The 13,348-nt window shown below is 38.8% G+C and overlaps 1 long non-coding RNA gene across 3 annotated transcripts in view; it reads left to right on the top strand.

The window, feature by feature from the left end:
• Positions 1-12,172, top strand: part of LOC113119788 (uncharacterized) — a 12,395-nt gene extending 223 nt beyond the window's left edge. The window contains exons 1-4 of one of the 3 annotated variants that reach the window (XR_003294515.1): positions 509-592; positions 1,024-1,154; positions 1,767-1,872; positions 11,920-12,168. This is a non-coding gene — a long non-coding RNA (uncharacterized LOC113119788). Of the gene's footprint in view, positions 1-508; positions 593-1,000; positions 1,155-1,766; positions 1,873-11,919 lie in introns of those variants that run through there. The other 2 variants (XR_003294514.1, XR_003294513.1) reach the window with 2 other exon arrangements.
• Positions 12,173-13,348: the final 1,176 nt, after the last annotated feature.

Below are 13,348 nucleotides of genomic sequence, written 5' to 3' on the forward strand. Positions count from 1 at the left end.
CGCCAGTGCTCACTTTTAGTTACTGCTGCATCGTTTAGGATAAATATGCAATTTCTTAAATTGTTTTATTTTATTGATAATTTCAAGGTTTTTTTTATAGATTTTTTACATTTAATTCATTTGTTTGATTGCTTATAAAATAAATTATATTTTGGTATATTTTAAATATTTGTTATACTTTATTTTTATTTTTTATTGCTTTTAAAACAATGTTTTTTGTTATTTTAAACATAATGCATATCATACATTTAATATTATTATTGCTTGTAAAAGTAATTTATTTTTAGTTTTTTAATGATATTTAATTGATACATTTAATCTTTGTTTTATTGCTTGAGATATATTTATTTATTGTTTAATTTGAGAACTATTTAATTCATATATTTTATTGCTTATGCATATTTTTTGTTTATTTTAAATATTAAATTAAATGATGCATTCATTGATGCATTAATATATCTTTTAAAGGTCTAAAACAATGTTCCACAGCGGTGTAGTGTGGTGTTTCAGCAGAGAAACGCTGATCGTGCTCTCGCTGTTTGTGATTGGTCAGTCAGACTCTCTCCTCGTACAGTTTCTGGAGTCACACGTAGTAAACACCTTTCTGCTTTCACAGCAACATTACATATTTTTTATCAATACATTAATCTATAAAATAACATTATATGAACCAGGTTTTTCTCCTGTGTTTAGACATAAACTTTGCTTTCTATACGCTAGTACTTTGTTTAAAAAAAAATTATTGAAAATTATTTTATATAAATTATAAATATGACAGTTGTTCTCTAACTGGTAATTGTTCTATGCATCAGTTCCAAAATCTACCAGAACTGTGTGCTAAAATGCAAATTTCTATTTAGTAATATTTCAAATATTAGTATCAAATAATATAAAAAATGACCTCAAATATTAAGACAGAAATGTGCTCAGTGAATTTCAGTGAATTTTGAACAATACTTTGTGAAGTAAGTGTAAGTTCTCTGTGTACGCTGATTGTGTGTGTGTGTATGTGTGTGTGTGTAGATGGAAGGTGTGTGTCTCCATGCTCTCGGCCTCACACTCCTCTGAATGGCCACACACACGACTCCCCCGGCTGGAGCCGCCAGCTCCGCGTCAGAGATGGAGACCAGTTCTACCTGCTGGACCAAGAGGAGGTGACCTCACACACACACACACACACACACACACACACACTGACAGCTGTGAACACCAGAGGGAGCTGCTGGTTTTGGTGACAGTCTGGCTCTGCTTCATCAGCATCAGTTTCTGAAGATCTACTTTATATACACTGCTCTTCAGAAGGATGTGATCAGTGAGACTTGTAATGTTTTTAAAGAGTCTCTTCTGCTCACCAAGGCTGTTTATTTGATTAAAAAAATACAGAAAAAAACAGTAATTTTGCAAAATCTTATTACAATATAAAATAATGGTTTCTGTGTGAATCTGTGTTAAAGTGTAATGTATTTCTGTGATGCTCCGCTGTATTTTCAGCATCATTCCTCCAGTCTTCAGTGTCACATGATCTTCAGAAATCAGAATAATATTGTGTGTAAACAGCACAATCAAATGTGGTTTTATACTGTACTTAGACAGATTTTGCAATAAAAAAATAATATAATAATCATTACATAAAACTGAAATAAAAAAGCCCATGCATTAATTAGTAATTTATCTCTTTTGAAAGTCCTGGAGGACTTGTCACCTTGTTATGATGATTGTGAGTGTTACAGACAGAGAGATGAGAGTGTGTGTGTGTGTGTGTTCAGGTCCATCCAGTGCTGATGAATGATCACCGTCCCGTCTCTCACCGACACAAACTACTGCGCAGGACCGTCAGCGTACCTGCAGACAGCAGACCACACCCTGAGTCAGGTACACACACACACGCACACACACACATACACACACACACACACACACACACACACACACACACACACATATACACACACACACACACATACACAAAAACACTCATACACATACTTAAGTTTTTACATATACACTACGATATGCATACAGCACAGTTAATCAGCAGCGTAGTTATACGCTACTTTTTTTGCGCTATAAAGTTCCTGGTGATTCTGTCAGATGATGTGGCAGAATGCAAATATGGCGCATTGACTTCATGGATATGTTATGTCATATGTTATGTGCAATATGTCACCTCATTCTTACATCATGTACAATAACGATAAAGCTTAATAATCGCTTTACAACATGTCAACATGCTTTTAATGTTCACATTTAGCATTATAGTGGTATTGTTCTTGTAATGTTTGTAAAGGCTTGTAATGTTAACATTTGTTGCTGTAGTTATTGTTCTTTGTGTCAACATTAAAGTTTATCATTAAAGTTGTTCTTTGTGTCAACATGCCGGTTACGTTTCTTATTATAGTTATCGTTCTTGGTCTCATTATGCCTTTTACGTCAACATTTATCGTTAAAAAGTTATTGTTCTTTGTGTCATAATGCTTTTAGCATTAACATTTATCGGCTTGTAACGTTAACGTTTGTTGTTATAGTTATCGTTCTTGTGTCAGCAGGCTTTTAACGTTAACCGTTCTTATTATAGTTATTGTTCTTGGTGTCATAGTGCTTTTGCGTTAACATTTATCAGCTTGTAACGTTAACGTTTCTTATTATAGTTATTGTTCTTGGACACATTATGCCTTTAACGTTTATCGTCAAAATTATTGTTCTTGGTGTCGTAGTGCTTTTGCGTTAACATTTATCGGCTTGTAACGTTAACGTTTAATGTTTAAGTTACTGTTCTTGGTGTTGTAATGCTTTTGCATTAACATTTATTGGCTTGTAATGTTAATGTTTATCGTTATAGTTATCGTTCTTGTGTCAGCAGGATTTTAACGTTAAAGGTGCCATCTGTAATGTTTGGCAAAAAAAATCAAGTCATACTCCACATTCCATACCAGATGGGGGCAGTATGCCTCAATAAAGTGAATTGCTCTACTCTAGAGTAACAAACGAGAAACGGCATAGTCTCTATGCTCCGCCCCTACTTTCACAACAACAATACAGCCACACTAACTGTGCGTTCACACCGCCGGCGTCTAGAGCGTCAAAAATCGCTCTTGCCGCTCTGCTCACGACGCTGCAGAAAGATTTGTGAGCGCTCAGACGCTCTAACGTAGATCGAATGCTTATTTTGTATTTAAAGCGGCCGCAAAGCAAACAAGCTTGTTGATCTCGTGCAGACTAATCACAAGGAGTTATAAGTTAACCTCATTAAATATTGTTGTGGACGAAATATTAGGATCCTTTACTTAAAATGAACAATCTCAGACACCTTGGTCCACGTATCACTTTTAATTTATTTTTTATGTCCCTGTAAGCAAACAGGGACACATCATAGATACAAACGCTAAACAGCAATAATCAACCTGTCCTTTATTCTGCTTGGGAACTGATGTGCCAACTCTCAAGCATTCACCGTGAGAAAAACCACAAAGCAAACAGGACACGGAGACCAACATACTAGACAGAGCAGGTTAGTTATGATATAATAAAATGGGTAACGTTAAGTTATAGCTAGCTAATTATCAAATGCAGCTACGGTTAGCCATCGCTAACATTAGCACGTTTATCGAACAGCCTTTGATACATTGCTATGTTATAACTTCCCGAAAACAAATACACAAACATATAAAACAAATTTCTAGCGAAATACTAACAGCATCTAACTTACTGTTAGAAATGTTGCAAGTTCGGAGTCGAGCCTCATTTCTTTATGGTCCATCAGTTGTCTCCAGCGATTGAAAGCAGTGCCGATGTTTACTCTGATTTCGCTCCTTTTCTTATCGGATTTGATTTGTGATTCCGAGCGCGGTTGTTTCCCTGTAGCGGGTGGTGGTGGTAGGGGTCTCTTGCCAAGGGCTTGAGACATCATTTCTCTCTCTTCCCTGAACTGAAGTAGGGGGCTGTACTTTCCACACGATTGACATCAGGTTCAGGTACGCCCTGCGAGTTATTCGTGTATTGCAGGTTGGCTGGTGGATATGTTGCCCGCTACCGCCTCCCATGGCCGAAACTGGTATTACGACACCTGTCGGGCCGGGGCTAGTAATGCTAATGCTAATTAAGGTTGATATCTCTGCAGCACTATAACTTGACATTTTTTTAATGACATCATCGCCCTTATTTCTTCTCATTCTTTTGATGCATGTAGGTCATGTTATGGATATTTTTACCTCAATTTTTGCATATGGCACCTTTAACGTTTATCATTATAGTTATCATTATTGGTGTCAGCATGCCTTTTACTAATGTTTATCGTTATAGTTATCGTTCTTGGTGTCGACATGTCTTGAACGTCACAAAGTTTGCCTGGTTATTGTTCTTGGTGTCAGCAGGCCTTTATCTTTATAATTATTGTTATGAATATCGTTGTTGCTCTGAACTGGGGCCCTTAAGCTACTATTCACTGAAAGCAGTTATCCAAAGTCTCGTTGAATTTAATATTCTATTAACTGGCACGTCTCCAATGTTGTTTCTTATTCAGTATAAAAGGGTTCATGTTTAGATGCTGTCAGTGTGTGGATGTTGTGTGTTTCTGTGTATGTAAACGTACCGAAATATACATGCACCCTTCATGTGTGAATAAGGATAGCAGGAGGTCCTTGTGCTGTATTTGTACATTTACAATCTTACTTAAACTCATATTTACTCACAAACATGCTAAATTCACACACACACACGTAGTGCTACTGTATATTATTTCGAATGTGGATTGTTTAACACAGATACATGTGATTTTATTTCAGGAGCTGAAACACACACACAGCCTCTCTGCTGGTAACCATGACAATAGTTACAGAGATGTAGCTGTGTGTTAAGCGATGGCTCGGGGGAGCGAAAGCACTTTGGCCGACCATCTTTCTCTCTCTTTTTATTTTTCCTTTTGCTTTATACTCGTTCTTATTTCATATGGAGGACAGCCATCCACAGATTTGAAGCCTTGTGTTGTCATGGAAACTGTAAGTCACTGTGCCACTTGCCAACTCCACCGCCCCCCCCCTCCCGCACCAGTTGGTTTGCTCCATGCTGTGTTGTGTAGCATGTCTGCGGACTGAACCATCGCGAGCCAGGTGCTTCTGAGTGGGTGTGTGACCTGAGCTCGAGCCCATCTCTGGTGCGAGTGTGTGTTATTCACAACTTTGATAGATCCTGTTCTGAATTTTTAAATAATTCCCTCAAACTATATATATATTTTTCAATTTTCATTAATTTGCAGACTTGTATAATGTGAAGCATTCACAGAATGGGACGTGACAGCTTCATGTTAAGAGTAAGTTATCTTTGCGTTTTAAATGAACTTTAATTGTACAGTAGTACACCCGTTGAAGCGAAGCTACTAACTCGACACTAATATAATCTGACAAACTGATTACTTTACCTGATCGTTACAAAAAAAAAACGATATCTTCCGCGGGAGTCGAACTCGATTCGTTGTGAATGGAGCGCGCCGCTCATCCGGACCGACGGTTAAAATTCTGGCAGTTGCTGAAGTTTCAAACGTGACGGATAAAGACGTTAGAATTTAAACCCTGCGCGGCCGTTATTACAGGTGTGTTCAGTCTGTCAGACGCGCGCTGTAGCGCTGCATGGTTTTTATTCTTCTGTCAGTGTGAGATGAAGATGAAGAGGAGGATGCGCGCGCGGTCCGCCCACGCAGGATCATTCCTGGCTCGCGTCTAACCGTCGCGCTGAATATCGCGTTTATTTTCGACGATGCGGGAGTAACGGGATGAAGATCGCTCGCGAGTCGGCGAAATGACAAACCCGCCGCGCGCGCGGCAGCCGCATTCACCGCGGAGCCAACGATGAGCGCCGGCGGGAATCTGCGCGTCACCCTGGAAACGGCAGCGGAGACTCGAGCGAGCGCGGGCCGAGCGGAGACTGAAGACCGAGGAGCAGCGCGCGAGATATCGATGAATCTCGCTGTTTATAATGATCCGGTGATGAAGAAGAGCACCGCACATGTCCGCAGCCAACTCGACTCGCGTGAGGACAGAGTTAGACCGTGATTCTCCCGCCTCACAGAACTGATCTGAGGACAGTGAGGATATGACCGATGCCTGAGGAACGCACGGAACATTTCCATGATACCGTTAACGTTAGTTACTGGAGCGGAGAGACCGACGCACGGAGAGACGCGCTGAGGCCGACGCCTGCGCTCTCTCTTCTCCGGTAAGAGCTCAACTAAACCCGAGCTTCACTTCTCTGTGAGTCACAGCCCGAGGACTGGATCTAGTCACGCTGCTGTAAATAATCATGCACCGTTTGCTTTCAGGGGTTATATATAGACAACAATACATCGTTTGTGTCAAAATGATCCACTTTTCTTTAAATCATTAGGATATTAAGTAAAAATCATGTTCTTTGAAGATATTTTGTAAATCTCCTACCGTAAATATATAATAACTTAATGTTTGATTAGTAATATGCATTGCTAAGAACTTCATCTGAACAACTTTAAAGATGATTTTCTCAATATTTAGATTTTTTTTGCTCCCTTAGATTCCAGATTTTCAAATATTGTCCTCCTAACAAACCACACATCACTGGAAAGATTGTTTATTCAGCTTTTCGATTATGTATATATATCTAAGTAACTAGGCTGTTTTGGGGTCAGTGTGATGTATAGTTGGGCTGCTCGTGTCCAGTAGTGTTCTCCCCGCGCGCTCACTGCTGCCCCCTACAGAGCGTGTGTTTACAGGAGCGCGCCTGAACCGCTCCACTGCTCCTGCACATGCTGTTTCTGCACTGTATACTCTCTGTGCATGGATACAGTGCACACTGCAGGAACTGCTGTATATGCCACAGTGCCATACATCAATACAATACAATACAATGTAATGTGAAATTACATTACAAACTGGATGCAATATGATATATTAATATCTTGTGTGACTCATTAATGGAGCAGGAAAAAAAAGTATTTACATTGTATTTCTGTGATTCTAACTGGATGATGTGCACTGAACATAATGCAACAAACTCACATGACAGCAGTCTTGCAGTGCACTCTAACTGTTTCACAAGGCATTGTGTAAAAATAGTGTGCAGCATATTGTGTTCAGTCAGGAGTTGGTATGCGTGCGGTTTCACATATTTAATAAAAGTGTTTGTGATGCATCATATATGCAATATATCATGCATACTACATATTGTTTCACATACAAAAGCTACAATATATTATGTGTATTCACAAATATTTAGATGGTATGCACACTGTGTAGTTTCATATACTATTATAAAAGTCGTATGCAGTTTACCATGCATATTTACGAGATTTAGATGCTATGCATAATGCATACTGTTTTATATATTTTATAAAAGTAGTACATGGCAAATAAAGTATATTTGGATTTAGATGGCATGCATACTGTTTTACATTCTATTTTATAAAAAATAGGCACTGTATATATGTTGTGAAGGTAGTGTGCATACTGCAGACTGGGTTTGCTAGTCTTTAATTCCCAGAAGCATATCTCCTGTAGCTGGTGGATCTCTGCCGAAAACACTTCTCCATCGGCCCACACAGAATCTGCACTCTTTTCTGACATTTTCTGCCGTGGGTTTAAATATGGTGCAATGTGTTAAACACTCCTGTGATTAATGAGAGCGCTGTTATTGAGTTAAACTGGATCTGTACATGCAGGAGGTGTTTGCTGTGCTGTTGCTAGGGTCAGTCTGGGGGATATTATGGTCTGTTCTGCAGCACACATGATTGAGGAGCTCTGATCAGATCTCTAGTGTATATATTGAGCGCTGAGAGCATCAGAAAGTTGAGAAGTGCTAAACTTCATGACAGTGAGAGTGAATCCAGCGCTGCTTTGGGTCTGTCGCTGTCGATCTCTGGAGTCTTGCTGATTCTGAGTGCATTTCTTTTACTGGAAACACTTTTATTACATTCCAGGGCTGCAGAAAACAAGCCAGTGCATTAGTGTGGGTGTGCAATACATCAGAATTGATTTATATAATGCTTTAAAGTGCAAAGGACTCAATTTGCTGCAGAGAATATAATGCATTAAACTGAAGTTAGTTGTCACTGAATACACAATCTATCAGTGACCGCATCAGTCGTAGCCAGTGTTTGTTTGTGTGATCAGGTCAGACTGATAAAACTGAGGACATTAGGTTTTTTTTAACAAATGTAATGCATTAAGTTGCATTCTTAGTGCTAAATATAATGTGTAAATATATAATATAAAATGCTAATGATTACATGAACTTCAAGGTAAAAATATATCTACCTGAATTCTAATGATGTAATAATCTATAATGAAAAAAGAAGTCCTTAAAGCTGTAACACTTCTTCAGTCTGTTGAAATCAGCATCTGATCAGTCAGCGTCCGCTCATCTCACACACACTGTAGTGTAACGACACACACAGCACAGCCAGATGAGACACAGATCATCGAGTCGATTTGATGATATGATCTTTACTGACTCCAGATTGAACCCTAACCCTAACTTTCTTCATCTAGTGTCAGCAAACATGACAAACCTGCACAACAGTCTGATGCTTTGTGTGATTATTCTCTCTGACTGAATGATAACAGAAGTCATGTGTTCTCTAGAGACCATCGTGCTAAACCTCTTATAACCTGTTATAAATGCATTTATCTCTTAATAATAGTTAGGGTGCATTTCCATGTATAATAACAGTTCAAAAGCACAATAATACTAGCTGATTACTCGTTATGTATGAGTGTTAATGAATTACACGTTCAGTAGGTGCAGGATTGAATGGGTAAGTGCTGTAATGTGTTATAAAAACTGGTTACAGTCATGCAGTGCATTATGAGTCATAATTCATGTGTTAACAACACTTTAATAATTCAACTCACGTGTTGACAAAGTGTTTTTATTAGAGCCAGACCCATATATCGTTTCACCGATATGAGAATATATAATACATTTTCATATACATTTATCAAATTTATTTTGTGCAAAATGAACTTTTTTTTTTTATTATACAAGAACAGCAGGCTATCAAACTAATACTTATTTTAAATAAGTGTTGTTTAAGTTTGTTTTCCTCAGTAGTATTGCTGTGTGATGAGATCATAGACCGTGTCAGATGAATTCACACTAATGCACAGATCTATTTCAATCTGAAAACATGACTGACTGAGTGTAGATCAGTTTCAGATTAAAGTATTAGAAAATACAAGAGAAACTGAGCTTCAGGACAAACAGGAAGTGCTGGTGGAAGTCTGTCAGTGCATCCCAAACAGCACAAATCATATTGTCTTAGTTTTTTTGTGATAGTGACAGTGGTGACCAGAGTTATGAAAATGATATGGTACTAAAAACAGTGATGTAATAAGCTTATTAGAAGCACAGAGGCGAGGAGAGAAGGGCTCTTTATTAATAATAAATCAAATAAACCAGCTAAAACTACCTTCATATCACACACACAGTTCCTCACAGCAACCCGTCACAATAAAAGTTTGGTTTAAAGAGAAGAAACGGTCAGATATATGAGTGTTTAGCCGTCTGAAGACTCAGACAGTAATGCCACTACTACTAATAAATATGAATAAAGCTGTATTTTAAATGAATAATCACATTTGTTTTCATCTTTAATTTGAACAGTAAACCCTTGTTGTGCAGCACTTAAATACATTTTTTTTATTTGATTAGAATAAATGAAATCGTTTTATGCCTTCATCTGATTAGCAGACAAATTAAGAAGAACATTTTATATGACCCTGATATTATTTAAAAAGGACCCTATACACACACACACACACACAGACAGACACAAATTCCTTTTATATATTCATCATTTGTAAACTGATGTTTACTGTTCATTTTTATAGAAATTGCCCATGTCTGTGATGATGATGAAGATGATGAAGGTTAGATGTTCTGTGTTTTCTCTCCAGTGAGATGCTTCTGCTCAAAACACGCCCACACACAGAGACCCTTCCTCAAGCGTGTGTGTGTGTGTGTGTGTGTGTGTGTGTCAGCCATGCTCTCAGCGATTCCCACCCACACACACACACACACACACTTCAGCCTGACATTGCATTAACATCCAGAATGGCATTCGGTTTGTGTGTGTGTGTGTTTTTCTCTCTGTGTGTGTGTGTGTGTGTGTTTCGATCGCACACGGGTGAATTGAAATCATAATTTAGGAGCAGAGTGGAGCGGTGTTTTTCTGACTAATTAAAGTCTCTCTGCTTCGATGGCATGAAGTGTGTGTGTGTGTGTGTGTGTGTGTGTGTGTTCTGCTGAAGCGGAGGCAGTTTCCATGACCACCAAACAAAGAGCAAACCTGTACGAAACAGAAGAACATTCGTCAGAAGACACACATCAGCATCAGTGATGAGACACGCTCAGAAACATCTTCTTTAGGATCATATCAGCTCATTATGATTTATGACTCAGTGCAGCATAGCAGAAATGACTGTATGATGCAGAACCACAGAAATCTGCTTCAAACGTAGAGCTGGACACGTATCAGATCATGTTTCTGAAAGCAGCACGACGTCTGTATGTTCTGCCACATAACAAATCTGCAGTGTGTTTAGATAAAAGCATCGTCATATCATACAGAAACCTGTCACGATACCTGTCTGGTCCTGACACCAATATTACTGTCACATTACAATCTACCTCAATAACAATTACTGTTATTATAGTAATTATTTCTTAAATGTTTTGATTTGAACAGTAAATCTTCACAGGCAAAAAAAAAAGTTCATTTTGTTTTCATTTTAAAGTATTCATTACAGTGTTAGTGTTTCATTACCAGCGTTATTAATAATAAATGTGTGTTAAATCATAAATCCACAAAAAATAAAACCAGTTCATATATTATGTAATTGTTTTGCAAAAATGTTACACATTTAATTGATTGGATATTATTAATAAAAAGTTAATTAAACCATTAAATGAAAAGCCAGAAAAATAAATGAGATTTCATAGAGCCCTAAAAATGTATTTTTTGTTAAACTTTTAATAAATTGTTGATAAAGTGTATAAGTTTCATGATTTCAATGAATTACACTATTCAATTTAAGCATTATAAGAGTGAAGTGGTGGTTTTGTGAGTGAGATCTGGAGAAGTGTGTGTGATCGTCTCAGATGTTTGTTCTGCGTGGGCTTCTCTCCGTCTGATGAAACATCTGCAGTTGTGTTATATCTTTAGTGTGATTGTGTAAGTGATGCAGACGCTCGTGTTTATAGATCACACACGGCTGATATTCCCCAAACTGTTCCTGCGCACAGGAACCTCAGAATCCTGTAAAACCTGTCAGAACTCACCCCTAGAGAAGAAGAGACCGATGATTTACAGACTGTAAAACACTCCGCTGTCACAGAACACAGCTGTGTGAAACATGTGGAGACTGACCCTGACGATGACTGGACAGTGTCCACACCAGACCAGTGTGTGCGGAGAATAAACGGAGGATATGAGCTTGACCCTGACTTCATATCTCTCAAGCATCACATACATAAAGTGATCCAAAAGAAGGCACAAATGAGCGGGCCGTAACTGATTGTGTGGATGTAGGTTATTTAGGGCTCAGTGTTAGACTCCGAACTGTTTGAGATGTGTGTGTCAGCTCCAGAAGCGGCAGGTCAAGTGTTTTTCAGAGAGAAAGCGTCGGCGAGTCGAACACATCCAGATCCCCAGGTGTCACAGACGTCTGCGTGAGCGCTGGAGATCTCCATCAGTCCTGGATATCTGCTGTGATTATACTGAGCGCTGATGATGAATCTGTGGGACGAGAGATGGGTGTATTTTATAGCAGCAGGAATGGAAGTTCTGTAAAAGGTTTGCTGTCCTGAGGGATGAATCACCACCAAACAAGACCAAACACTGACAGCAGCCCACCGAGTGTGTGTTTCATCATCTCTCTCTCTCTCTGTGTGTTTCAGAGCACGCTCGTGCTCGCAGGAAGAGCTTTGCCTTGTCGCGGCACAGAAGCATGGAAGCTCCGCCCACTGCCCCTACACAGCCATTCAGACAAGCAGTGAGTACCCTGCACCCTGCACCCTTCAGAGACGGCACACGCTCCTTCTCATTGTGCTGCATCCATTTATCATCTCTGACACTTCATTTGCATGTCTAATCCAGGTTAGTTTAAAAACCGTGTTAGTTTTGACACTGCACATGTTATTGCTGCTCCATTCGTCGCTCATGTGGAACGCAGTGCATTGTGGGGATACAGTGTCACTGCGTCTCAAATGATCCACTTGTGCACTCAACCATTTATTATATGAAGGTTATTTTGTCTGATAGCCCCTCCCCCTTCACAACATAATTAAAGCTGTGACAGATGGAGTGCAGGCAGTGTTCAAACAGTCCACACTCAATGTTTTGGGTTATTAAGTGCTTCTGCTTGATTGTATTCAGTTCGTTCATTTCTAATGTTAAGTGAAGGACTCTGTGACTAAATAGAGCAGAACCCATGATGCTGTCTTCACTGGATGACAGATCTCTGACAGTAAACTGCTGCTGCGTTCGGTTTATTGACGTCTTGACACAGATTTTTCCAAACTTGATGTTCTGGCTGTGGTTGGCCAGTTTCATCTGGTATCTAGCACACTGCCTTCGTCTTGTCCTCACTCAATTTAAAGTGCTCCCACACAGATGAGGTCTTGAGTCTCAACATTTAAAATCCAAATGCCACCCACTGAACCAATATTTTGGTCCAGCCCTAGTGTGTGTGTGTGTGTGATGTGTGCTCTTGTTTTTGTGACATATCAGGACACAGATTTTTATAATGACATGGGTATTGACACAGGTATTACAAGGAGAGCGTGACTTATCATGACACTACCCCATGTTCCCAGTTTCAAAAACTATATAAAATCAATACAGAATGGAGAGTAGTTTCCTGTTAGGGTTAGTGTAGGGCCATAGAATATACAGTTTGTACAGTATGGGATGTCCCCACATTTCACAAAAACAAACCTCTGTGTGTCTGTGAATACGTGTGTGTGTGTGTGTCAGTGTGGTGTGCGCAGATGATTCTGCATGTATTTTTCAGGTCGGTGTTTTAGTCGTGTTTTGTGTGGGTTGTTTTTTTTCTACAGAAATGTTTGCAAATCATGTGCAAATTTCTTAACTAAAAATAGTATATAATAGTATATAAAAAGATCCAAGTGTTTTGTTTTATTTTTTTATTAAACAGTAGTAATTAATAATATATCCATTTGGTTCTCCACTATATTATTGGGAAAATATACTGTATGCAGATCTTAAGAAACAGATGAAATCACACTCATGGACACTGATAAGTTTAAATACAACCTCATGTAAGAGAGTTTGCTCATTGCCTTGTTTATTTCTCACTGTTATTTT

The sequence above is a fragment of the Carassius auratus genome, chromosome 19, assembly GCF_003368295.1.
Source record: "Carassius auratus strain Wakin chromosome 19, ASM336829v1, whole genome shotgun sequence".
Lineage (NCBI taxonomy): Eukaryota > Metazoa > Chordata > Actinopteri > Cypriniformes > Cyprinidae > Carassius > Carassius auratus.